At 44.7% G+C, this 24,091-nt stretch overlaps 1 protein-coding gene across 1 annotated transcript in view; it reads left to right on the forward strand.

Annotated features, from left to right (window-relative positions):
- The first annotated feature begins 3,426 nt into the window (after nucleotides 1-3,426).
- The window catches only part of BASP1 (brain abundant membrane attached signal protein 1), a 68,776-nt gene continuing 48,111 nt past the window's right edge, over nucleotides 3,427-24,091 (forward strand). Inside the window, exon 1 of the mRNA XM_037063041.1 lies at nucleotides 3,427-3,701. The gene's annotated coding sequence lies outside the window, so the exon portion shown is untranslated. The remainder of the gene's footprint in view (nucleotides 3,702-24,091) is intronic.

The raw sequence follows: 24,091 nt of genomic DNA on the forward strand, positions 1-24,091 counted from the left end.
GGACAGTAATGGCAGAATGAATGGGGTGACCCAAGAGGGGGGCCCATCCTTCACTGCACTTCATTTATCCTTCACTCACTCAGCAAAGAATTATTGCACACCGACTGCTAAAAAAAATACTAGAGACACAGTGGAGGGCAAATATCTTCCTGGGGGAGAAAAGAGCCTGCCATAGGATCCTGCTGGGGTTTTATTCTCTATTTTTTTCTTAGTACGTGATGTACCAAAGACCCAATATTATCTATATGTAAACCTGCGAGATGAATAGGTGAGGTTTTGTACTCCCATTTCACATGGGAGAACATGAAGACGGAGGTCAAGTAAGGAGGTCATGGGATGTGGGTAAGTGGCAGACTCAAGACTTGAACTCACATCTTCTGACTCATTTATTTTCTGCTAAGACCCCTCACAGCCCATCTGGCCTGGGCAGGGCCAACAACCACAGGTGTGCACACAGCTCTGATGCAGATCCTGGAAAGTTCTTTCACCATCAGCCTCTCGTTGTAGGGAGAGGAGGGGCCCCTGGCAGCCGCCTGCACGATCCTGCTGGCTAGTCTTTGAAGTAAAAAATCTTGACATCAAAGGAAATATTCTGTTGAACTCAGTCATTTGTCCTTGATCTGCTAGGAACCGTAATTTAATTAGCAATATAAACTCTGTGAAGCCTTCGCTTTCCCAGCCTGGTTTACTGTGCACCATTTCTTTTATTTCTAAGTGACTTGGAGCAACTAAGGAAATAGAAATATGTGAACTATGTCACCTAAGACTGGGACTGTGCAATGCTTTTATCTCACGAGCATTTTCCAGTAGTACTGACCCAGATTTGTGTAATTTCGGTCCTCCAGTGAGTAATAAGTTAGAGTGGGAAATATTTTGGATTGAATTATCTAGTTGTGTTCCAGAAAGGCAAACGTCCCAGATTCCTTCATGTTTGAAATCACAGCCTTTTAGAAAGGAGAGTTCTAACATTAGGACCTGTCCCATAAGTCAGGCGCTTTTTATGGTTAAGAAATTGAAGCCTAACCTGTGACATAGGAATTTTTCTCTCCAGTTTATGGAAGAAATCAAGTGATATTCCTACGGTCACACACTGAGATGCCTGGAACTAAGGTTTCTTGTGGCAGGTGTCGAGTCCTGCGTGTTCTCGGTTCATGAGGAATTCATAGCTGCCTTCAAACCAGGGGTGTCAAACCCATTTTCACCGGGGGCCACATGAGCGTGTATAAATGTAACTGCTCCTTAACAGTTACGCGAGAGCTGGGCGCTGCCACCAGGTAGAAACAAGGCACCGGGCCAGACAAAACAAGGTGGAGGGCTGGATTCGGCTCAGGGGCCTTGTGTTTGCCACCTGTGCTTTAGACCTTCAGAGGTCTATATCAGAGAGATAGACCACTCCTTCCCACTATATCAGAGCCGAAGAAATGAGTCCTCTAAACCCCAAGAACTTGCCCATCCCTGATGGAATGCAGATTAAAACCTAGGCCACCTACTCTCCCAAAGGTGGTCTTGTCCATTGAACTTGTGGAGATGGTCAAGAACAAGAAAAGTTGTCCCAGGTAGATAGATGCAGGTCACCTCGGGAGGCCTTGAGGAAACTCGTCCATTCGGGGGGCATTTGATTGATGGTGAAGTGCTTGCTGGGGTGTTCATGCCCCAAGAGACTGGGTCTCCCCATTTCTGTTTGTGTGTGGTGCGTGTGTGTGTGAACGCTGAGGATCTTCCCCCTCCCCACCTTCTCCGTGGGGCTGACTGCATGTATTTTATGGACATATCTGCTCTGATCATTTTGTTCCAGGGAGAAGTACACGTGGGAGGGGAGATGCCTCAGCCAAGATTTCAGGCCCCGATCTATTCCCGGCCAGACCTCTTGTGTGCTGTAATGTACGTGGTCAGTGTTTTGGGGAAGTCCTTTGAGTTCACTCAGTCCCACAATGGGAGGTTTCAGATGACTCTGCTGACAAAGAACGTGGCTAGATCTTTAGCTAGAATTGGTACCTACTGCTCGTGTGTTTTCTCTTACTACCCCCGTTCACAGAAGACAGAAGATCTCGGCAAGTGACTGTGTGACGGCTACTATTGACAATATAAATTCTTTTTTTCTCAATTAGGCAACTCTCTTTAAAAAAACAAAACAAGCTGCAAAAAGAAGAAGGGGACAAAGGAAGGAAATCACAAACTACCTTTGAGAAACTCCCGACAGACAGGCTATCTCGTCCTGACTGGAGAATAGTGGACGGTTCTCAGTCCTTCTAGAACGGTCTCTATTGACTCACCCTAAAATGATCTCTCACGGAAGGTTTTTCTTTAAACGGTCTGAAACATGAACTTGCATGACTTGGCTGGCGTTTTTCAGGAATCAAATGTTATTCGTACCACTGTCCCTGCCCCATCCCCATCCCCCGGTCCTGCCTCCTCCAGTGTTTCCTTAGCTGGGAAATTTCTTAAGCTTCTTACTGGAATTCGCTGCATGTGGTTAAAATCCCCAACAAGTAAAATGTGAGCTTGGCATAAATAATCAGTTTTGTTTCAGAGCCACATTCAGAACACTCAGTTATGATGAGATAAATTCCTGTTTAAGGAGGCTCCTAATTCCTATAACTTGAACTTGAAATCAAGAATCTAGGAAGGGTTTGCAAAAACAGACTATGCCATTTGTATTGAGAACTATGTCAGTGTGGATTCCAATGTAAGAGGAAATAAGGAGGGAATGAAGAATTGCTCCAAATTTTGTGCACCATTTTTACACATTTCTGTCCCTTTATTTTAAAGGAACATTGTCGATTGAATGTAACAGCCAAAATGAGTTGATAATTATTTAAGTGGGGTGTTTGAAACTTTCTGTAACAAAAAAAGGAAGGGGAAGCAGAAGCCAAGACAAAAGGTCATGGCTCTAGTAAGGAGCTGTTCCCTGTTTGCAAGAGCCATGGAGTGACTTAGAAGCAGGAATGACATTTGGTTCAAACTCATTTTCCAAGGAGACTTCGCATGTGTGTGTGTTTTCCTGGAACCTTAAAAACATACTCAAAAACGGTTTCAGCGTGTTCCAGGCTGGCGGGGGTCAGAGATGACAAGAGTCCAAGACGGCTGAGAAATCTCTGACACATAGTAGGTGGCTGGTTGAGACACTTCCCAAACAGAAATGTGACTGGAAGACTAGAAAAATAGACTGAAACCAGGGACCTGGCATCAGTCACGCATCTGCCACATATTTCGACTTTCCCTGGGGGCCGGAATACGGTGCTTCAGTTTTAGGCTGTTAATCATGATAATTACTACAAATGTTGCTCTTTTGGGTAACACCCTGCCCCACCCCTTCCAGACAAGCAGAAGGTATGCGCTTAGAGCAAACTGTTCTCTGTTCCAGATTTTCCAGTGCAAAAAGGAATGTCTATTAGGCCGATTAGTTACCTTCACACTGTCCTGCCAGGGTAAGCCTCCTAGCCCAGCTAATTCTCCTGCGAGGACTGGCAGGTCCCAGCCATCAGCTGGGTGCAGCCGAGCTCCTTCCTCCTTCACTGCATGTGTGGCTTCCAAGAGGCCCCTTTCACTGAAGCGGCAACCTGCTGACCACTGGCCCCAGTGTCCTGCAGGCTCGGAGGACAGGAAACAAGCAGACACTTGTGGGCCTCCTGGAGGCTGGCGAGTCCTCTCCTGCCTGGCATCCTGTTGTCTCCAGCAATCACCCAGTTCTGGCCCCTCCGGTAATGTTTCTTTCCATACTCATGTGCCTGGGGCTCCCTGGGCCTTTTCTGAGGACTCCTGGCTCTTCTTCTGTTCCCATGACAACCTTTTTCACTGGGCTGTGGCCGTCCTTGCTCCATGGCGGGTGGTCCCTGTGTTTCTTCAGTCTTTGAAGGATCAAACCCTACTGAAGCCTGGCTCTCTCAAGTATCCTGGTTTTCCATTTTTTCACATTTCATCAGCCGGTTTGGGGATTCAGCACTCTACCAATGTTCTGTGATCACGTACAATTTATTACTCTTCCTTTTGCAAAATATCACCTCTCTGTTGATATTTTGTGATTCCTCTCCCCATTCCTTCCACCTTGCTGTCCCCCATGGGATCTCCTGGTGGTTGCTTCCTCCCATCTTTCCAGTGAAATTAAGCTGTGAGTTTGCGTGTGTAAATGGGTATGTGTGTACATACACACTGTCAAGACTCTGGCTGCGATATCTGATGTCTTAGATTCTAATTTCTGCTTTGTCCTTACTAGTTTGTGTGACTCTGTCCAAGTTTTTATAGTGCTAGCACTTCTAACACTCCAAAATGAGGATAAGAGTACTTCCTGCTGCGTAGGGCTGTTGCGAGGACGTTATGAGGAGACCTAGTAGCTCAGCAGCTGTTAACTGTACCATGTTTGGCCTGTTTGCTTTCCTTCTCAAGTCCCACCATCATTCGGGGGAACTTCAGTGTTCTTTGGAACCTCACAACCTGGTCTCCAGCAGAGGTCCATGCCTTCTTTAACTCAGGACATGCCTCTCTGTTGCAGGCCTGCCCCACTTTCTAAAGACAGCCTACCAGTCTCCGTGCCCCAACCCACCCTGTGCTCCTCCCTGCTGGGTCCCTTCCTCCTTTCCCATCACATCCTCATCTTTTTGTAGCCCTAACCTGGAACCTTCCAACCTTGGTCAGATGGCTTATTTTCACTGCCATCTACTCAGGCTGTGATGCACATGTCATTCATTGTGTGTGAATGTCATGTTTATTCTGTGGTTACATTCTCATAATTCTTTAGCCAGATCACATGTGAAGACTCTCATCATCGACCTCTTACCTGGAGATTGGGTCTTAAGACAGTGACAAATTTGATTCCCTGGGACAAATGATCTAGGAACTGGCTAAAAGGAGACAACACCTTTCATGTGGCCATGACTCAGAGCTGGGACACTGGGACGCAATAGGTGGTCTTTGTCACCCGAATTCTGTATATGTGCTCTGATGAGGAATGGGACAGACTCTGTGAGCTGTGGGACTAACTCTGCTCTTTCTGTGTTTCCATGATTTTCTTTGAAAAAAAATTTTTTTGTTGGTAGTGTTGGAAGTCCCGGTCTATCAGTCCTGCTGTCAGAACAGGAACAGGGGTTTCTCCTAGCATGCCGACCTTTCAGATGACGCTCCTCTTGGGGAGGCGTGCGGGGCCGCACAGGGAGTCAGACTGAGGGCTTTCCACGGCATCCTGAGGGCCTTGGCACAGAATCAGCATGCTCATGGCCCCTTGTCCCAGGGACGTTCGGAGCTGGGAGAGGTGGGGAGAAGGCTTCGCTTGAGCCTCATCTTTCCCATCACCCGGGAGGTGCAGTGGGTCTCAGAATGGAATGGGAACAAAGGGTGGACAAATCCGTGTGGAGACTGGGAAATTAGAACAGGCCAGTGTATTTGTGTCCTCTGGTTTGAAGTTTTATAAATTCCCAGAGTATCATAGACATTTCTATCCAAAATATAGAAAAGGTACTGAAAAGGCAACTTTTGGCTTGACCATAATTTTGGAGGATTTATTCACTGTTTCCTGAAAGGTGGATATTAAGAATAAAATATAATTGCATGACATTTAGAAAACACACTATAGGAAGAATTTGGAGATCTGTACCCCAAATCCTGATCATCCGCTGAAAGACCGTGTGATTGGGACAATATAATTAATTTGGCTCTCTATTTTTTTTCTTTAAGATGTCATGAAGAATCAGGAAAATTTATGTCAAATACTTTGAGCAACTCAAGGGAGCAAAGTGCTTTAAAAATGCTAATTGAACTGAAAAGTTTTGGGATACCTGAGGAGACTTACAAAATGCATTGGGAAAAAATGACCACATTTCTAGAAATCACTAAGAGCTGTGCATTTAAAGATAAATCAAGATAATATTTACTGTTCAGAACATTGGAATAGTGGTATTGGGTAGACAGGAAAAATGGGAGAGAAAAGGAAAAAGCAGAAAAAAATCTTGAAATCCTTGTGCCTAGTCGGTCAAGTATTTCTTCATTGCCAATCCCAGAACTCCATCCTACTGTTTCCGAAGTTGGTCATGGTAACGGGTTTCCCGGGAATGCACTAACAAGGGAGTACAGACTGGGGGAGCTTAAAGCCACAGCCGCTGCGGTCACATTGCATTCTGTGCATCTCGGTGTCAAGGGTTCCTCTTCTTACTAGGACAACTAGGCATGCTAGGACATCGGGGCCCACCCCAAGGACCTTATCTTGATTACATGTGGGAAGATCTTTCCAAATAAGGTCACATTCACATATATAAGGGGATTGAGACTTCAGTATATTTTTGTAGGGGACATAATTGAACCCAGGACACCGACCACATAAGAAAGTATCTATGCTTTGCCCGAGGCTCCGGAACTTCTCTGAGTGGGTGAGGCTCCTGACCTGTTGTCGCACAGGGCAGGCAGAAAGCTCCGGGACCGAGCTTCCGGGCCCTGAGTCGTGCTGTAGGTGCCTTCGCTCCTTTCTCGGGTCCTCACCGTTGTAACCCTCAATCGTTCTTCACCTCACAGTCCAAGAGATTTATTTTTGGTTTAACAAATAAGTGTTTTTAAGAAATGGAGTTCCTTTAACACAATTTTTAAAAATGGATCAGAACACGTGTTTCTAGCCGATTGCACGCTCCCCCACGTCTCCTCCTCTGCGTTCCCTGCCGCCACGATGCTGGCCGGCTCTGGGCCTTCTGTGGCTCCAGGAGATTACGCCCCCTCTAAGCCAGAGTCAGGTGGTGATGTCAGATGCATCATGAAATTCAAGACCCTCCCTTCCTAAATCTTATTTTAAAGCGTCCGTGAAAGCCTACATTTTCTTGTCTGTGACTGTCAGCAGAGGAGGGGGGAGAGAAAGGTGGGAGGGAGGATGTTTTCAGCAGGGCGACAATCACAAGACCCGCATGTTATCTCTGGCCTGACCTTCTTGGTTCACAATCTCAAGTGGGTTCGGGCTTCTGAGCACATGTGTGTTGACCTCAGTGAAGAGCCAATTCTGGATGCCAAGAGTCAGCTACTTCGCTGCCAGAAAATGGATTTTTTTCTCCTTCAGCAAAAAGTAAAAGTACTTGGCCTCTCGTTTTGTGAAAACAAGTCACTTCTGACAATGTTAATGAAATGACCTGAGTTTATCCACCGCGGAGTAAAGGCTTTGAGCCCCTTCTGGTGCGCTTTGACTGCAGTGCCCCCTGGTGGACATCTTGATGCCATACAAGGTTTTTGTATATCAATTTTCACAGAAACGAAGAAAGCATTTAACAAACTCATTGTTTTCCAAAGAGGACCCATATTTTGCTTCTCACTTTTCTTCCAACTGAAGTGCGCTTAAACACGTGACCAAACTGTGTCTATGTCCAATCCTCTGCTTGTTCACGTGAGTGTTTTCACACATCCGCTCTTCCCCCTATGAGGAAAGGGGAGAGAAGGCGCATGTGAAAAAAAAAAGGGCACAGAAGAAAGTCATGTAAGGGCTACTGAACTGTGGTTGATAACATGCTACGTGTACCTGGGAAACTAAAACACTACAAACACGACTTGAGCAAAGCTTTAAAGCTGAGATTATTATGATTTAAAACATTTAAAGCAGGATAAGGATATGAATTCATTCAGTGCCAGTCTGACATCTACTTGGTGCCAGAGGGTGTGTGACAAGTGGGTGGGGAGGAAACAGCAGGTCCCCAGACAAAGGTCACTTTCTTGCTGCTTTGCCCAGGGATGTCCTGCCTGTGACTTCACCCCAGCTTCCTCAGTGAAGGCCTGGACCTCCAGCCCCCAGGGTGCTCTCTCTCACCCTGGCCCCTGATTGGGGTGGAGGTGAAGGTCCTGGCCCCTCCCTTGCTCTTTAGCCTCCAGGAGACTGCAGGGCCGCAAAGTCCAGGGGTTCCAGTGAGGATTGTCTTGTACAGGTCACAGATTGGGGGGTGCCCAAGGCTTCTCTAAAGTGATTATAAAGCTACTATGGCAACTCTCAGATTTCTAGATCTTACAAAACAAGACAAAAGAGAGAGAGAAAGAGAGAGAGAGAGAGAAAGACCTTTTAATGGGTGATTAAAAGTTTATAAGTAAACTGAGAGTAACCAGACTGCGGGTGGTGGGGGGATAAGAGGGAGACAAGGGGGAAGGGTTTTTAGAAACATGTATAAAGGACACATGGGCAAAACCAAAGGGGGTTAGGGTCAAGGGTGGGAAGTGGGGATGACTGGGGTGGCGGGAAGTGGTGAGGAGAAATAGGAGACAACTGTACTTGAACAGTAAAACAAAAAGAAAAACAAGTTTATAAGTAAAAAAATATTTCCATGTAATGGCATTGAAAATGAATTCATGAATAATAAAACAATTTCTGGTATCTATCACTATCAGTTCATAAAAGAAAGAACAATTTAATACAAAAGATAATTAAAACACATTTCTTCCCAGGAAAAAAACGTGTTTCATACACACCTATACACATCCGCACACAGACAATTGTCCTTTCTCATCTTTCGTTTCACCGGGGAACAGAGAAGGGTCTGTCTTACACTGGCACCTGTCTGTGACTGCCTTCTGGGACTCGGGAGAACTTTGCCCCTGAACTCGGACAGCGGACATCCCCTGCCGGAACTGGAGGTCACCGACTCTGTGTTACTCTTTTGAAAGGAGGACTCAGCCCCCCAGCCACTGTTGTGTGAGGAGAGATGAACTCTGGGAGGGAGTTTGCCCTCCAGGGTTACAGAACTGGTTGCTGCATATGAGAAGGTCAGACCCCAGAGACTCCTGGGGACACACAGGACCTAAATAAAGGGACCATCGGTGAATCCTGCCAGCCCCGTGCAGGCCTGCTCGGGAATCATTCCTGGCCGGTGGGGAAGTGCTTACATGTGGCGTCTTGCCCAGGTGCACTCACTCTCAAAAAGGAAGTTCACAGACCTTTAGAGCCAGAATGAGCCTAAAATCACATAGTTGAAGTTCCCCAGGATGCAAAGTCACTAATTCACTTGACAGAGGCAAAAGACAATCAGAGACGCAGTAAAATTGTCTTTGGAGAGCCTGACACTCCCCGTATGCTCCACACAGGCCAACACTGTGGCCTGGGGCTCCTTAGCACTTCACAGACTGCGGGGGTGGGGGTGGGGGGCTGGGCTGGGCTGGCCAGGACTAAGGACTCACATCTCACACCTACCCTCAATCTCTGAGCTGCTCCCTCACCTTAGTAACCACAGGAGGGGAAGAAAAGCCAACATTAGAGCCCTTCTCAAAAGCCTTCACCTGCTGGGCTGGGATCTGTTATGTTACCTTCTAAACTTTCTCTTAGCCATACTCAAACCTCTTATCCTTTCTGGAAAGGCCTTATTACACACATATTTGATGTGTTTTCAAACCTACTTACAAGTGCTGTTCCAAATAGGCCACAATAACGGGACATTCACACAGTGTAACGCAGCCCCTTATTCTGTGCAGTGCGAGAACGTGCATGTTGCATGCTCTTCCCCGTGCTGTGTACCTTCCAGTTTGCCTTGTGTCTTCCTAGCCTTTGCATTAGCTGCACATTCCAACTATTTGACTCAGTTTGCTGGGTTTTGGTGGTGTCTCTGCAGTGAGTGGGATGATGGGCCCTGTGAAAGATGTGTCCACGCATCCTAATTCCGGGAACACGTACATGGAATTTGGGAAAAAAAGGAGCTTTGAAGATACATGAAATCACAGATCTTTAGAAGGGGAGCTCAGGCTAGATTATTCCAGTGGACTGTAGCTCCGGTGACAGGTGTTCTTATCACAGACACACTTGGGAGAGACACGCAGAGGAGAGGTGACATGATGGCGGATCAGAGATTGGAGGGAGGCCGGCGAGTGCCGACAGCCACCAGCAGCTGGAAGAGGTGCAGGAGGGTTGTCCCCTCGGGCTTCCAGGGAGAACAGCCCCCCCCCCCAACAGCATGGTTCTGAGCTTCTGGTCTCCAGAACTGGGATAGAATACATTTTTGTTGTCTTAAGGCACCAAATTTGTGGTAATCGGTTAAGGCAGCTACAGAAAAGTAATACAGTCTCCAATACCCTAAGATTGCATTTAAGACAGTTCCTGTACAGGGCTCTTCAGTCATGATTCCCACAGTGAAGACATGTGTCAACCTTCTGCTGCACCTTTGAAGTCAATGATTTCGGTCACTGTGAGCATTTCAATCAACACAATTCACTTGTCCATTTATGGGCTGTGTCTAGAATTGAAGCTTTCTGTTTCTTTGCGAGTCAACAGAAAGTAAATTGGCTTTTTTATAATTCACAAAATCGGGAGCAGAAGCTTGGAACACTTACAGAACTGAACAGTTTGACATCTCAAAAGGAAACGTGAGTCACGCAAAGGCGTTCTAGAGCAGTCACACTAATCACGCTGTCGCAGTAGTTAGTGTGTGGTTTGGAGCTAGGCTCCCTGGGTTGGAACCCAGCTTGGCCAATTAACTGTGGGCAAGCTCTTTATCTTCTCTGGGCCTCGTGTTCCTCATCTGTGAAATGGTTCTAATAATTACACCAGCTCGCAGGATTTTTTGCTGAGGGTTAAGGGGCTGTGTGTATACAGGTCTGAGAGAGGCAGCAGGAGCATGTTAAGTGCCATAGAAGTGTTAACTGTCGTTTATGTGTTTATACCTTAAACATCCCAGTAGTTTGAAAGCACCTTAAAAACAGGGAGGGATGACATAGGGAGGTTATTAATAATTCAGTAAGAGCATGGGGAAAAGTGCTCCTGGGTACACAATCCTGTGTGGCCCTGAAGGTAGGGCTCTAAGCAGAATCGTATATACCCATCGCCGGCTGAACAAGAGACACTATACTCACAGATAATACTCTCATTATCCTGCTCTATGCTGTTCATAGCCATGTTTAGCAGGCAGTGAAATGACAAGTGCCCTCTATTCTATTAAACCAGCCACTCTGTCTCTTTTCCTCATCCTTTGCGGTGTTTCTCAAATGTATTCCTCCATTCCAGTGCAAGGGCTGATAGATTAATCTCATCTAGCTCATTATCGCTTCACGCCTACACTATTGTGAATATTCATGGGGTCCAACCCCTATGACTAATTACGTCTTTTCCCTACAGCGGAATTTTGAGCACAGCATTCTGCAGTCCCCAAACCTTCTGGAGTTTCCATCACCTACGACAGTGGCCTCACAGCTCTGTCAATTCTGCACACGATTGAAGGGAAAATATTAATGTTACATAAATAATACACAAATACCAATATACCAGTTATACGTACACAATAAAATACGTGACTGTGAGTTTTTGGACCACCACGTTCAAGTGGACAGTTCGACTGTTTCCAGGAAGAGGCAGGCAGCTCTGCCCTCCCCACTCTCCCCCCGTGGAGTGGAGGCTGCCTGGAGGTCCCCTCCTCTCTGTCTCTGGGAATCGTCTTTTGGCAACTAGTCCAGTTGCCTGGTGAGGTAGCTTCTATGATTGTCTTCAACTACTACTGAAACTTTTATTATTATTCTATGTTTTACATGCTTGTGTGTTTTTAAAATTTTTATTTACTCTTCAATTTCCAATATTATATTAATTTCAGGTGTAGAATGTAGTGATTAGATATTTATATAACTTACAGAGTAATTGTCTTGGGAAGGCTGGGTACCCATCTGACACCACACACAGTTATTACAAGTAATTGACTATATCCCCTATTACATGCGTGTGTCTTATCTCCCCAGCTGGGCTGGTTGTTCCTTGGTGATGAGCCTGTGTTTCATCATCTTGTATTTTAGAATGTTTTGAAAAGTACTTTTTGTGCATAATGTAAAACATTATCAGTAGTAAGAAGCTCAAGCGTGAGAGACACCTTTCTCTTCGCCCCTTCCCACCTTTCCTTCGTCTTCCTTACAGGCGTTCCTTTCCGATTCTCCGCTGGTGTCTCCGACAGTTTCCCCCAAAGTGTGCGGCTCGTCCTCTAGTTCTAGTTCTTGAATCGTCACTCGCAGACGTCACTTTCACTCGCAGACGTCACTTTCTGCGTTTCTGCTAAGGGTTGCTCTTCCTCCCGTCCTCCCCTCCCCCTTTCATCCTTGCATTTTCCTAACATATCACAGTTCCTCATCATTCAGATGTAAGTTAGTGTTTACACTCTTATGACAACTATGTAAAGATGGTTTACCACTGAGGCCCCTAGGGGGTAGGAGCTCGTTTCTTTTTATAAACTTTTTTTTCCTGCAGTTGCCACACTTTCTCACTTGTTTTGTTGTCTCTGAAACTATCGCTGGGTTTCGCGTCCAGATGCTCTCGCAAGTATCCGGGTTAGTGTTATTTTCCAAATTCTCCGGTGCATCATACAACCTTTCAGTTCAGGTTTTGCTGGAGAGCTTCGCCCATGGACTGCATTCTGGACTCTGACCCGGACCAGCCCTCGTCTGCGTGGGCGGCACTGCCGTGATCCTGCGACTTCCCTGCTCTCCCGGGTTGGATACCCTCCTGTTTGGATTCCATGTCTGGCTCCTCTTCCATGTTTTAACCCTTATTCTGATGGGTCCTCAAAAGTCTGAGAAAGTCTATTCTACCCTTACTTTTGGTGCATAGATTAGCTGGGTAAAAAATCCTACGTTAAGAGCAAACATACTTTAGAACTTTAAATGGTTTATCTTCTTCCAGCATTTCCCTGCCTATCTCTGATTCCACTTGCATTCTTTCTGTCTGAAAGGTTCTAGAATCTTTTCTTTATCTCTAGAGTTCTGATATTTCAAGATGATCTTTTCATTCATTGTGCTGGGCACTCCGTGTGTCTTTTTCCTCTGGACCCTTGTGATCCTCACTTCTGGGGAAAATGTTCCAAATTCTCTCTGATAATTTTTTCTTTTTCTGTTCTCTTTCTGGAATTTCAGAAATGTTGGTCCTCTTGTTTCAGACCTCAGTCTTTCCTTTTCTCTCTCGTTTTTTATTTTTTGATATTTTTGTTTTACTTTCTAGGATTTATTCCATTGTCTGTAACTATCCCTCTATTGAAATTTGTATGTCAGTGGTGCTGTTTTTAATTCCCAAGAAATGTCTCTTTCATGTCTATGCTCCTGTTCTTATTTTATTACTAAGCTTTCTTCTCTAATAACTCTGAGGGCACAAACACATACCCTGGTCCCACACCATCTCTGTGTCCTCTGGAGTCCTTCCTACCTGTCTCCTTTAGTTCATGTTGCAAGTTTTCGCAAACACCGGATGATCCTTGGTTGTCCTTTTGTAATTAAGACTTAACTACTTGAAAGAAATGTGCAAGCTCTCCGTGTGTGAGCGGAGCTGTGGACAAGTGGGCTTCATAATAAGTACCAAACTAAAATTCTGGTCAGGGGGCCAGGTGGCCTTTTCGTTAGGGACCTGTTTCTCTGGAGAAGCTTCCAGTCTATGGTTGGGGTATCTTCCTGGCCAAGGCCTTTTGGCACCAGGTTCTTGGAAATGCACTAGGCAGTCAACCATCATTAAGCTGACTTTCAGTTAATTCCCTATTTTCAAGCCTGTGGCTCGCCCTCTCTGTGCTCATCAGAAACAATTAGACTGGTGCCCGCTGGAGTCAGTTTGTCTGGGGCACATTTCCAGCCAAGGGTGGAGCCAGAGAGCATGGAGGTGGTGGCCTCTGTTGAATGGCAGGGAGACAACCTGGGGGTACAGTCATTCTACATGGAAACTTTGGACCGATCCCCCACACTGCCCTCTGCCTTTAGGCATCTCCTATCTCCACGTCCTGGACCTCTGAAGGTTCTGCAGGGAAAATTGGCTTTCAAACCCGTCTGGGAAAGAATTACAGTTTAAAGCCATTTTCTTTTTCATCAAGGGGACCAGTCCAAGAAGTACTGTTGTGAATGGTCTGATGGGTGGAATTTGTGATGCTTGATCTGGGTTGAAAGAATAAGCAGGAACTACAGGTCAGAATCTATGTGGCTCAGGAAGCTGGCTGATAACAGGCAAATATTCAAAGCTGTATGAAGAACAGCAAGTTGTCATCAGTTTGAAAAGAAGTTGGTATTCTTTGGGACATTGCAATGCCTTCTTGCAGAAACATCAAGGGGGTGTCGAAATAATTCTATTGGTTTTGCCAAAAAGTTTGTTTGGTTTTTCCCCCATAAGATGGCTCTAGTAGTGCTTAGGGGTCTTTAACGTCATTCAAAACGATTGTTAGATTGTGACAGCTGTCATATCAGTGTGCACTAAAAAACCTTATCAAAATTGGTGAATTTTTGTGTAGCCATTTTAATATTGAAGATGGAATAAAATACAGATCATTGTCTGCATATTATGCTTTATTGTTTCAAGAAAGGTAAAAAGACCATTGAAACACAAAAAAGAAAAAAAGATTTGCACAGTGCATGGAAAAGGGGCTGTGGCTGGTTGAGTGTGTTAAGTGGTTTGTGAAGTTTTGTGCTGGAGATTCCTTACTGGATGCTGCTCCACAGTCAGGCAGACCAGTTGCAGTTGATAATAATCAAATAGACAATAACTGAGAACAATCAATGTTATAACATGTGGAAGGTAGCTGACATACTCAAAATATCCAAATCAAAGCTATTGGTGACAGTGAAACATGTGTCTTTCACTTTACGGAAAAAACTAAACTGCCTCTCTGGTGAACCTATCTACATTTTGGTACGGAATAGTCCCGGCTTCGGTGTGCTGCCCGCAGGCAGGAGGGGGTGCGCTCTTTCTCCTCCCTGATTCCAAGAATTCACTCTCATCAGTGGAGAGAACAAAATTATTTAATGGAATTGGAAAATAAAAATGAGAATATCTTAGGTAAGAAATTTTATTGGTTGTACTTAGGAGTTAGAGAAATCCGTGCCTTCTGAATGACAGAGGGCGCAAAAGCCCCATGTGGCATCAGAAACGTGAACACTGACTGTTCAGTAAACGTCCTCGAGTGCATGTCCCCACTGTGACGCTTGGCCATCCCCACTCTCTACAGCTTCCCACGCAGATGACATCTTAACCCCTTTATTGGACTCTAAGTCTCACTTTAAATCTCTCAGTGATGCCAACACCTCATAATGCAAATTAGACAAATCCTAAGTGTAGTTGGTCGTGAACATGGCAGGTAAAAGGAAGGAGTGAATAATGGTCCAGGACACGACTAACTTGACCCTTTCTGTTGCTTTACATACACCACCCATAGGGCTAAGTATTTTGTAAGTATTAGTTCACTTATTTTTATAACCACCACTGTAAGGTATTGTCAGTCAACCTAGACTAAGTAAGTTACGCTGCCATGAAAAAACAGCCCCCAGATCTCAGAGGTTAATAACAAGACACACTCATTCCTCCCCCATGTGACATGTCTGCTGTGGGCTGCACAACAGTGGACCTAGGAGGGGGAGCGGCACCTGGGTGGGAACTGGTGGTCTCGGGGGAAGGGACAAGAGAGATGGCGAACGCTGAGCTGCCTTTTAAAACTTCTGTTGGGAAGGGATGCATGTCATTTCTTTCTTTGATTCCATGGGCGAAGCTCCTCACCACAATGAGCCAGGAAGGTTTTATTCTGTCTCATGGAGGGTCCTCTCAAACCATGCAGCCAGCCTGGCAGCCGCGAGCGAAGAAGTACAGTCCTCCACCAGCGAGGGCAGCAGGTAGTCTGAATAGTACAACTGACCACACACAAAGCAGAACCAGCAAAAACCAAACCAAACCAAACCAAAACACAGTGTCAAGGACTGAATTATGCAGAAACGTTAGAATCAAACTCTGTACGCCACCTCTTCAAAAAGGAAAGAATTAGTTTTCAGCTGTATGTTATTATTTCAGGGTGCAGTTGAAAAAGAAACACAAAACAGTAAGATATTACCTTATGAGGAATAGCACCCAGAGAATGCCTTACAAAAGGGCCGTTTTAAGGTTATTTATACAAATGAAGTTCAGGTTCAGGTGGTCTTAAAAACATCCTGTTTCACTTCAGGGATTCGCTCGTGTGTTTTACATTTACCATGTGACTCTGAAACTTGCCAAATGTGAGACACAGCTCGAGAGTGGTGAGTCTGATTGTTATCGGGGGAGACTTTTTTTTGGTTACCAAATATAACTTGATAGAGTTATATTATTTATTTATTTATTTACTTACTTTCTTACTTGAAAGGGGAAATAATTTTTTAAATATTTTATTTATTTATCTTTAGAGGAGAAGGGAAGGAGAGAAGGAGAGAAATATCAATGTATGGTTGCCTCTTGTGGGTCCAATGCTGGGGACTGGCCTGCAACCCAGGCATGTGCCCTGACTGGGAATCAAACCTCAATCCTCCAGTTCACAGGTCTGCGCTCAATCCACTGAACTACACCAGCCAGGGAGAGGGGAGATTAATTTTAAGAAGCAACTTCACATCATTAGAACTGTATCTTAAGCTCATGGGTATCTAGCTAGTCTTTGCATTTTTCCCTTTCTCCTGGTTGCAGTGTCTTGTCGGTCAGAAGACAAGTAAGTACTTGTAAATCCCAATGCTAGAATGAATTTGTTTTCTAGTTTATCAGATTATCAGTCACTTCTCTGTAGTTAGAATTTATTGCACCATAGAAATTAGCTAACAAGGTTGACAGTTTTCTTGAACGAGCTTGCCACCTAGTGGTTATTTGGAAAACCAGACGTGGCAAAACGTGCCCTGTACTTTTCTTCTATAAATATGTTTTGAGCAGCTAATGTGTACCAAACACTGGAATGAAATGGACAGGAATCTCCCGTCTCCTGGAGCTTAGAGTGTATAGCATAAGGACATGTGTATATAAGTTGAAATTTGGAAATGTGGTCCACCCTCACAGCGTGTTAACTAATATCTTACCTACAAGTGTGCTCATATTCCCTATGCTACTTGTGAGCGAAAAGTCCCTGCTCCCATAAACGTGAGCTCTTCTTTTTTCCGTTTCCTGGGCCTTCCACTCGGCAATCTGCAGGACCACAAGCCAGTTTCAGGCAGCTGCCAACAAGACATGGGGTGCCCACTGCCAGACCCCCACGGGGCCCCTTTAGGCAGAAATGGGGAAACCCTTTACTTGGGCCAAAACACAAGTTACAGTAGGTTTAAAAGAAGAAGAAAAAACCTTAAAGTACAAATATTTCCTACTATTTTTCTGTCAACACAGTACGGAAGAAGTCAAGTTTTGCACTGCAGTGTTTGTTTCAGGTTCACACCAAAGTGTCTGGCATTCAGGAAGAGAAGCTAAAGGAGGAGGATGAAGGCCACCTGTGTGGTGGCCTCTCCCGTGTCCCCAGCAGTCTCGAGTCCCCAGGTGGAAAGCTTCTGCTTGAGACCCAGGGGGAAGGCAGCTTCAGGGCCTGGGGGTGGGGTGGGGGTAGGTTTCGAACACACCTTGCTCACCTAAAGGACATTCCGTCCAGTCCCAGGAGGGGCTTCTTGCTCCTCCTCCCTTGTACCCTCCATCCACGGGAATCTTCCCAGACCCTCCAGCACAAAGTTGCCTGTCTGGGGCACCTGAATTCCACCTTTTGGTAACAATTCTTTAGTAGAATTATAATATGATAGTTTCTGCAGTTTGCAGGTTGATACAATAAACAGCCTCGGGAGAACATTCTTTTTTATCTCCAGTAAAGTCATTATTGAAATATTGTCCTTTATGAAATTTCATATTCTTTTTTAAGTTACTTTCTTTTTTTTAAAGATTTTATTTATTTATCTTCAGAGGGGAAGGGAAGGAGAGAGGGAGGAAATATCAATGTATGGTTGCCTCTCATGAGTCCCCTGCTGGGAACTGGCCTGCAACCCAGGCATGTGCCCTGACTGGGAATTGAACCGCGATCCTCTGGTTCACAGGCCCACGCTCAATCCACTGAGCTATGCCAGCCAAGGCAGAAATTTCATATTCTTTACATAAAGGGATATAGCAACACATTCCTCTCTTTAAAGTTGATTGCTAAGAAGATTTGTCCCTCCTGACACTCAGAAAATGTTTGCTTTTATTAGCAAAATTAATAGTCCATAATATTTTAATTTCTTCTTTTGGCTGCCAGGGTGCTTAGAGCTAACTTCCTCATGCAAACGTAGCTATACACTTCAGATTTTCTATTATAGCTATCTAGGCCCTCCCGTAAGCCCTGATACAGTGCTTAACTCTTATTTTATCTTTTCCTTAATGGTCCTATTGGTGGTGCTATCAAGCCAGGTTATTTAGGACACATTTTCTGAATGTGTCTTATGAATTGGCTAAGGGCTTTAAATACATTTTCCCTCAGAATCCTCAGAGCAACCCAGCACAGCTGCAATTTTTCCATATTCCAGATGAAAGAGACTGAGGCTAAAAAAACCCACGAAGAATTGTGTTCAAAATAAAAAAGCTGGAGAGTGGATGCTAAGTCAGGACTTGAAACCAACACTAGCTAAAAAACCAGACTCGTCAACTCAACCACTTGGGTGCGCATCCCCGCTAGTCACATTTCAAGGAAGTTCAACAGGTGTCGAGGGAAACTGTAAGAAGAGAATCGGTTTTCCAGATGAAACCCAAACAGTGAAGCGCTATCAGAAAAACAAAGCCAATTCTTGTTGGTAATTAAACGTATGCAACTTAAAACCATTCTGCGCCCATGAAAAGTATTGAAGTGTATTGGCGTTGGAGCTCTGGGGAAATGGGTTAAGGTTTTTGTTGTTGTTGTTATACAGGACTTTTAAATCTCATTGGAGGGCAAAAACCCATAAAAGTCAGCATGGGGATGGTTGGTGGGTCCCACTGCTAGGCTCCTAAACTGAGGGGATATTTTAAAAGATGAGAACTATGTGTTTAAAGCTGTCACAGAAGCGTGATTAGAAGTAAAAAAAATAAGAAAGGAAGATAATTGGCCCTCAATAGGATGAAATACTTAAGTGATTTTGATCACTTTTGGTCATTCAGATAGATGGAGACAGACATAAAAACCAATATTACAGAGCAAATAGAACTTTGTGTTGATTACGGGTCCATCAGTGCAAAAAGGAAGTTAATATATGGATGGCAAAGTAGGTGCTGGGTATAGGCAAAAGTCTCCTTGCTCCTGCCACCACCTCAAAAGCTGGGGGTGGGGGAGGTCTTCTGCATCAGAGGTGAAGGAGAGTGGGACACCCCAGGAACCTGGGCCAGCAGCCCAAAGGATGCCAGGGCTAGGGCCACATTCTTCCTCTAAACTGAGCCCCTGATTGAAAGGTGAAGAAGCAGGAAGATGCAAGAAACAGAATGCAGAGTTCAAATACGGAGTTCAGGGAGTGCTCATGAGAAGGCAGTCTCTAAGAAGTGATTCCTTGGCCTGGGACCGATCTCTTAAACGACACACACAATCCTGTGTGGTTCCCAAGGTGATGAATGGTCGTTGCAAACACACCCATTCAGCACGGAAGATGGTGTGGAAGATGGTGCTGGAAAGCCCAGCGACCTCCACCCACCTCTGAAATCACCCAAGTTCTCAGAGAGAGCGATGAGGTGACAGTTTTGGCTAAAATCCTGAGATCCTCTTCCCGTGTATCGATTTGGAGCCTACTGGGGCAACGCTATCCCTCCTTCCTGTTCAGCAACTTGTTTTAGGTTCCTTCCGAGGTTGTTTTTGACAGCTTTCCTTGTATTGGACTTTGATCAAATAAATACTCTAGTTACAATGAAATTGCTTTTGTTGTTGTTCTCCCAAGGCCTCTGAGAACAGTGACAAGGGCCGTGGTTTTCTTCTTGTGTCAAATTTCCTGGTCCCTCACTGTGACACTCGGCCTCGTTTTCACAGATGGCAGTGGGTTGCTCTTAGAACTACTGACACAACAGCTGTTTTGCTTATTTTTTAAAGATATCTTCCACTGTTTATGCCAGCTTTTTCCTCAATACACTTTAAGTCTGGCTCTCTCATTTCTTACTGTCTTACTTTTTTTGCTTTGAAGAGAGGCCTTTCTTTCTGAGGTTGAGTTGAGCTTGCCTGAGGAGATTGCTGGGCGTGGGATGCAATCAGGTTACGGCCTCTGTAAGTGCTGGGCGGTGGGGAGGGCGTGTCTCCAGACTGAGTGAAGCAGACATTGATTGGAATTTGGACTGCATTTGCACTTGGAGAAGTGGGGGGAAACAGCACCCCAAATTAATCCATAGCAACAACATGCGTCCTCTGCATTCCTTTTGGCAACTTGCTTGTGCACTTAGCCAATTTATTGTGGACACCATTCTCCACACTGAGATTAAGGTAAAAGCATTTGAGTTACCAGTAACGGCTGATCCGAGAGAAGAATCCAGTGGCAACGAGGAATGGTGGGGGGACGGTGCTATCTAACCCTGGGACTTCTGCAGTCTCATGGATTCAAGAGCAGAGCCATGTGAGTAATTGTTCCACAACATTCCTTGTGCCATTATGAAGTAACTTGTTCTCTGAAGGGTTTAATGGCTGATTTCAGGGCAAGGGCCGCCAAAGAATTAAGGCTTGTTTTCCCAACACTGAAGTCCTCTGCTCTAATCCCCTGCCCTGTGTCTGTGGAAACAGGTAGGCACTGTTTGGAAAAAGCCCTTGCTGGTTAGTGGGGCAAACACCCTTTTACTGTGGGTTTTGTGTGCTTTCTTAATAAAAAATACTAGAGGGTAGAAAAAGTACTTTGGGACTGAAAGCCTAGGTAGGGAAATTACAGTCGATGACAGAGAGAAGAGAGTTGGGAATAACTATTCAGGTAGAGTATAGGATTGCTTTTTATTCACCTTTTATCTGGAGCAAAAATGTTCCTAGTGTTGTGCCAAGGCCAGGTTGCTCCTTCCAGTTCAAGTCCAACGCTTTGTAGTACACACATGTTTGCTTAGGTTTCCTGGCTATCCTTTTACAGTACATGAGGAAAGTGAAATAAGGAACCGAAGTCAAGCTGCTTTCTTCCAGTTGCTTGGCTTGTAGTAACAGCGAGGGGAACTCAAGATCTCTGATGTTGATCTTTGGCACTGCTCTTGAAGTGACTGCCCGGATTTGTGCTGCAGTCGAGGAAGGTGGTCAGTGATGGGCTCAGGGTGCATCGCAAGCTCCTGCTCGAAGGAGAACTCTGCTAAATCTCCAAACTTTGTACCTCCAAACTCGCTGCCTGCTCAAGATACCCTGAACCGCAGTAAGAGGTGGTTCGTTCCCTTTGCAGCACGGGATCTTAACACAAATCAGGTGTTTTCCAACTTTGTGTGATTTGAAACCAAGGTTTCCCAAACTCATTTTGCATTTTGGGCTGGATAACGTATTGACATTTTTTGATAATTGCCTGTTCTGGGGCTATTCGGTGTGCATTGCAGGGTGTTCAGTAGCAACCCTGACCTTTATTCATCAGATGCCAGTAGTTCTTTGCCTTCTTACAATCCCATCCCTCCAAATGCCCCCAGATATCTCCAGTGCCCTCTGGGGTGCAAAGGAGCCCCAGCTTGAGAACCCCTGAGTGAAACTGAGGAAGTCTTACTTGGCTATGCGAATGGTGAGGCTGTAATAATATGGGGGTGGTAGGGAGAAAAGTGAAATAAATACTGGACAGATTTCATGATTTACCTTTGATTAAAAATAATAAATATATTCAGAGAAAAAAAGATGTACATTTTCATATATAACATTGGTTGTCTGGTCTTGAACTTGCAATTTGTAGATGAAGTCTTGTCAACCCATCACAGCAAGTCGGTCCTCTCTCCAGTCCTTACCAGAAGAGCTAAACTTATCAGATTCTCCACTGGGTCTCAGAGGCTTCACATGAACTCTGTGGCCTTCCGGAGGAACTACCAGAGTGATGTCAAGCAGAGACAGCTGTGGCAACACTGGGGAGACACTGCTGTCACCGTGCTTTTGCTTCGTTCATGTTGGCCTACGTCTATTGTTTGGGACTTTATTCCTCTTTCTTCTATCTAGGAGGACAGGATGGGGAACCGAGGAAGAGGCCAGACCTCAGGAGAGAAAGGAGGAAAGAGCAGGGGGCAGTGGGTGAGTTTTGGAGGTGAGACAAGCTCTGTGGCATCATCGTGGGCCCTCGATTGATTATCTGAAAAGGTGAACACACACCGAAGTGTTTGTGAACTGACTGGTAATTTAGGGGATGAGTCCATTATATTGCAAACAGTAGTTATCCTTTTAGTAAGCATTTTCTTAGTGCAGGTTTCATTCACTGAAGCAGATTATGTAGTAGTTGAAAATGGCCATGGAACTTATTTTACAACCCAGGAATAGAAATATATGTAGTTCATTTGGAGAGTAAGAGTTTTTATTTTTTTGATGATGTAATGTTGAAAAGTAATTAAATCTGCACCTTTAAAGTAGGTTCCCAAGTCCATTAGTCTATAATCTAAACAGCTAGTGACATGCACAATAGTTAATGTTAACAGCTCTCTAGACTCCAGAGCTTCAAACACTTAGTCATTGATTCCTTAAGTTTGTGTTTCGAAAGATATTGGATGAATAACTAAAAATATCACCAAATTGGCCTTTATTAGTGCTGTATGGAAATATAATATTTTGGCTACCATTTGATACACGTTCATAAATTCTGGAAAAGCTTCCATTCTTCAGGTTAACAGCACTGTCAGCCAGTTACATCATCATTTCATTAAAAAGGAATGTCTTAAAAATCTTTTAAGAGAACAACTGATGAAAGACAAAACTGAGGCAACCCAAAGCCTCACTGGTGTAAGACTTTGTCTCTCATTTCCATGGCAACCGTGATCTGTATTCTAATCACACCTCTGAAAGGCTTGTTTTCTTTATCATGAAAATGTCGTGGGAAGCACTGAAGGTGCTGACCATTAATTTTTGTACGTCTTTTTTCCTTTGAAAAAATTGGAACAGGAGAAAACAGACCATAACATCCACCGGCTTACTATGCAAACATGCTAAGACCATATACTTACTAATTTTGAGATGATTTACATGCCTGGGAAATCACAGGGCTAAAAACTGAACTGAAAACACTAACTACTCTGATACCCTAACAAACACACTCAGTAAATGTCTCGGGTGTCAAATTGCAAACACTCATCTAACGTGACAGGGTCAAAACTTAAGAGACTTGCTCCCAGTGGTTTAAAATTTTATAGCCCCGTATTTTTCAACATGGGGCGATTTTTGTCCCCCAGGGCACATTTGGCAATGTTAGGAGACAGTTTTGGTTGTCACACTAGTGGAACGTATGTGGTGGTGGTAGTGGTGGTGGTGTGAGTGTGAATGCATGTTACTGCTAGCTAGTGGGTCGAGACCAAAGTGATGCGGACAATTTCAGAGTGCACAGGACAGCCCCCCCATCAGCAGAAAATTATCGACCCTGCGTCTAGCCTCACAGATGGTGTGCTGGAACGAGGGACACATACCGAACATATTAAATTATTGAATAAATACTTGAATTCAAATACATAAAATTGTTTTGGAGGCAATCCTAGTTGTAATTTGCATTCCTGTTTTTTGTATTCTATTTATTTGTTATTCATTTAAATGGCATAAAGAGAGAGAAAAAAAGAAAAAAAACAAGCCCACAAAAATCCTTCCTTTTTTTCTTACTGCCCTTTGGTTAAAATGATGAGGTCCCATGTAGGTTGTAAAGACCTGCTCAGTTTTGCACACGAGTATTTCCATTGCAAAAACCTTTGGTGTAGCCCCGGGTTGACGTGGCCACCTCACCTAATTTAACTTCATAAGTTTTTTTTCCTGTTAATCAAAAATGGACTTACCTTTTCCCAGTTGAATGCGGATGCACTTGCCTTTAGCGTCTGACACCCTAAATATGGATACACGTTGTCATCCCGATTTTGGAGGGAAACCTTGCCTCTGAATCCAATGGACACCCAGGTGAAGAGGGCAGATTCACCCTGGAAGAAAATGGGCAACTCATTTTCTTTGCTGGGATGGGTATAGGCGAGCATGAAAGCAACTCAGACACAGCCAGAGGGCGCCAAAATGCCGCAAATAAAAGTTCCAAAGGTTCATCAGGGTTTTGCGGGAAGGTAACCACATTCGCTTNATATGGATACACGTTGTCATCCCGATTTTGGAGGGAAACCTTGCCTCTGAATCCAATGGACACCCAGGTGAAGAGGGCAGATTCACCCTGGAAGAAAATGGGCAACTCATTTTCTTTGCTGGGATGGGTATAGGCGAGCATGAAAGCAACTCAGACACAGCCAGAGGGCGCCAAAATGCCGCAAATAAAAGTTCCAAAGGTTCACCAGGGTTTTGCGGGAAGGTAACAGCATTCG

Source organism: Sturnira hondurensis, unplaced genomic scaffold, assembly GCF_014824575.4.
Source record: "Sturnira hondurensis isolate 20B ecotype Veracruz unplaced genomic scaffold, ASM1482457v3 Scaffold0014384, whole genome shotgun sequence".
In the NCBI taxonomy this organism is placed as follows: Eukaryota; Metazoa; Chordata; class Mammalia; order Chiroptera; family Phyllostomidae; genus Sturnira; species Sturnira hondurensis.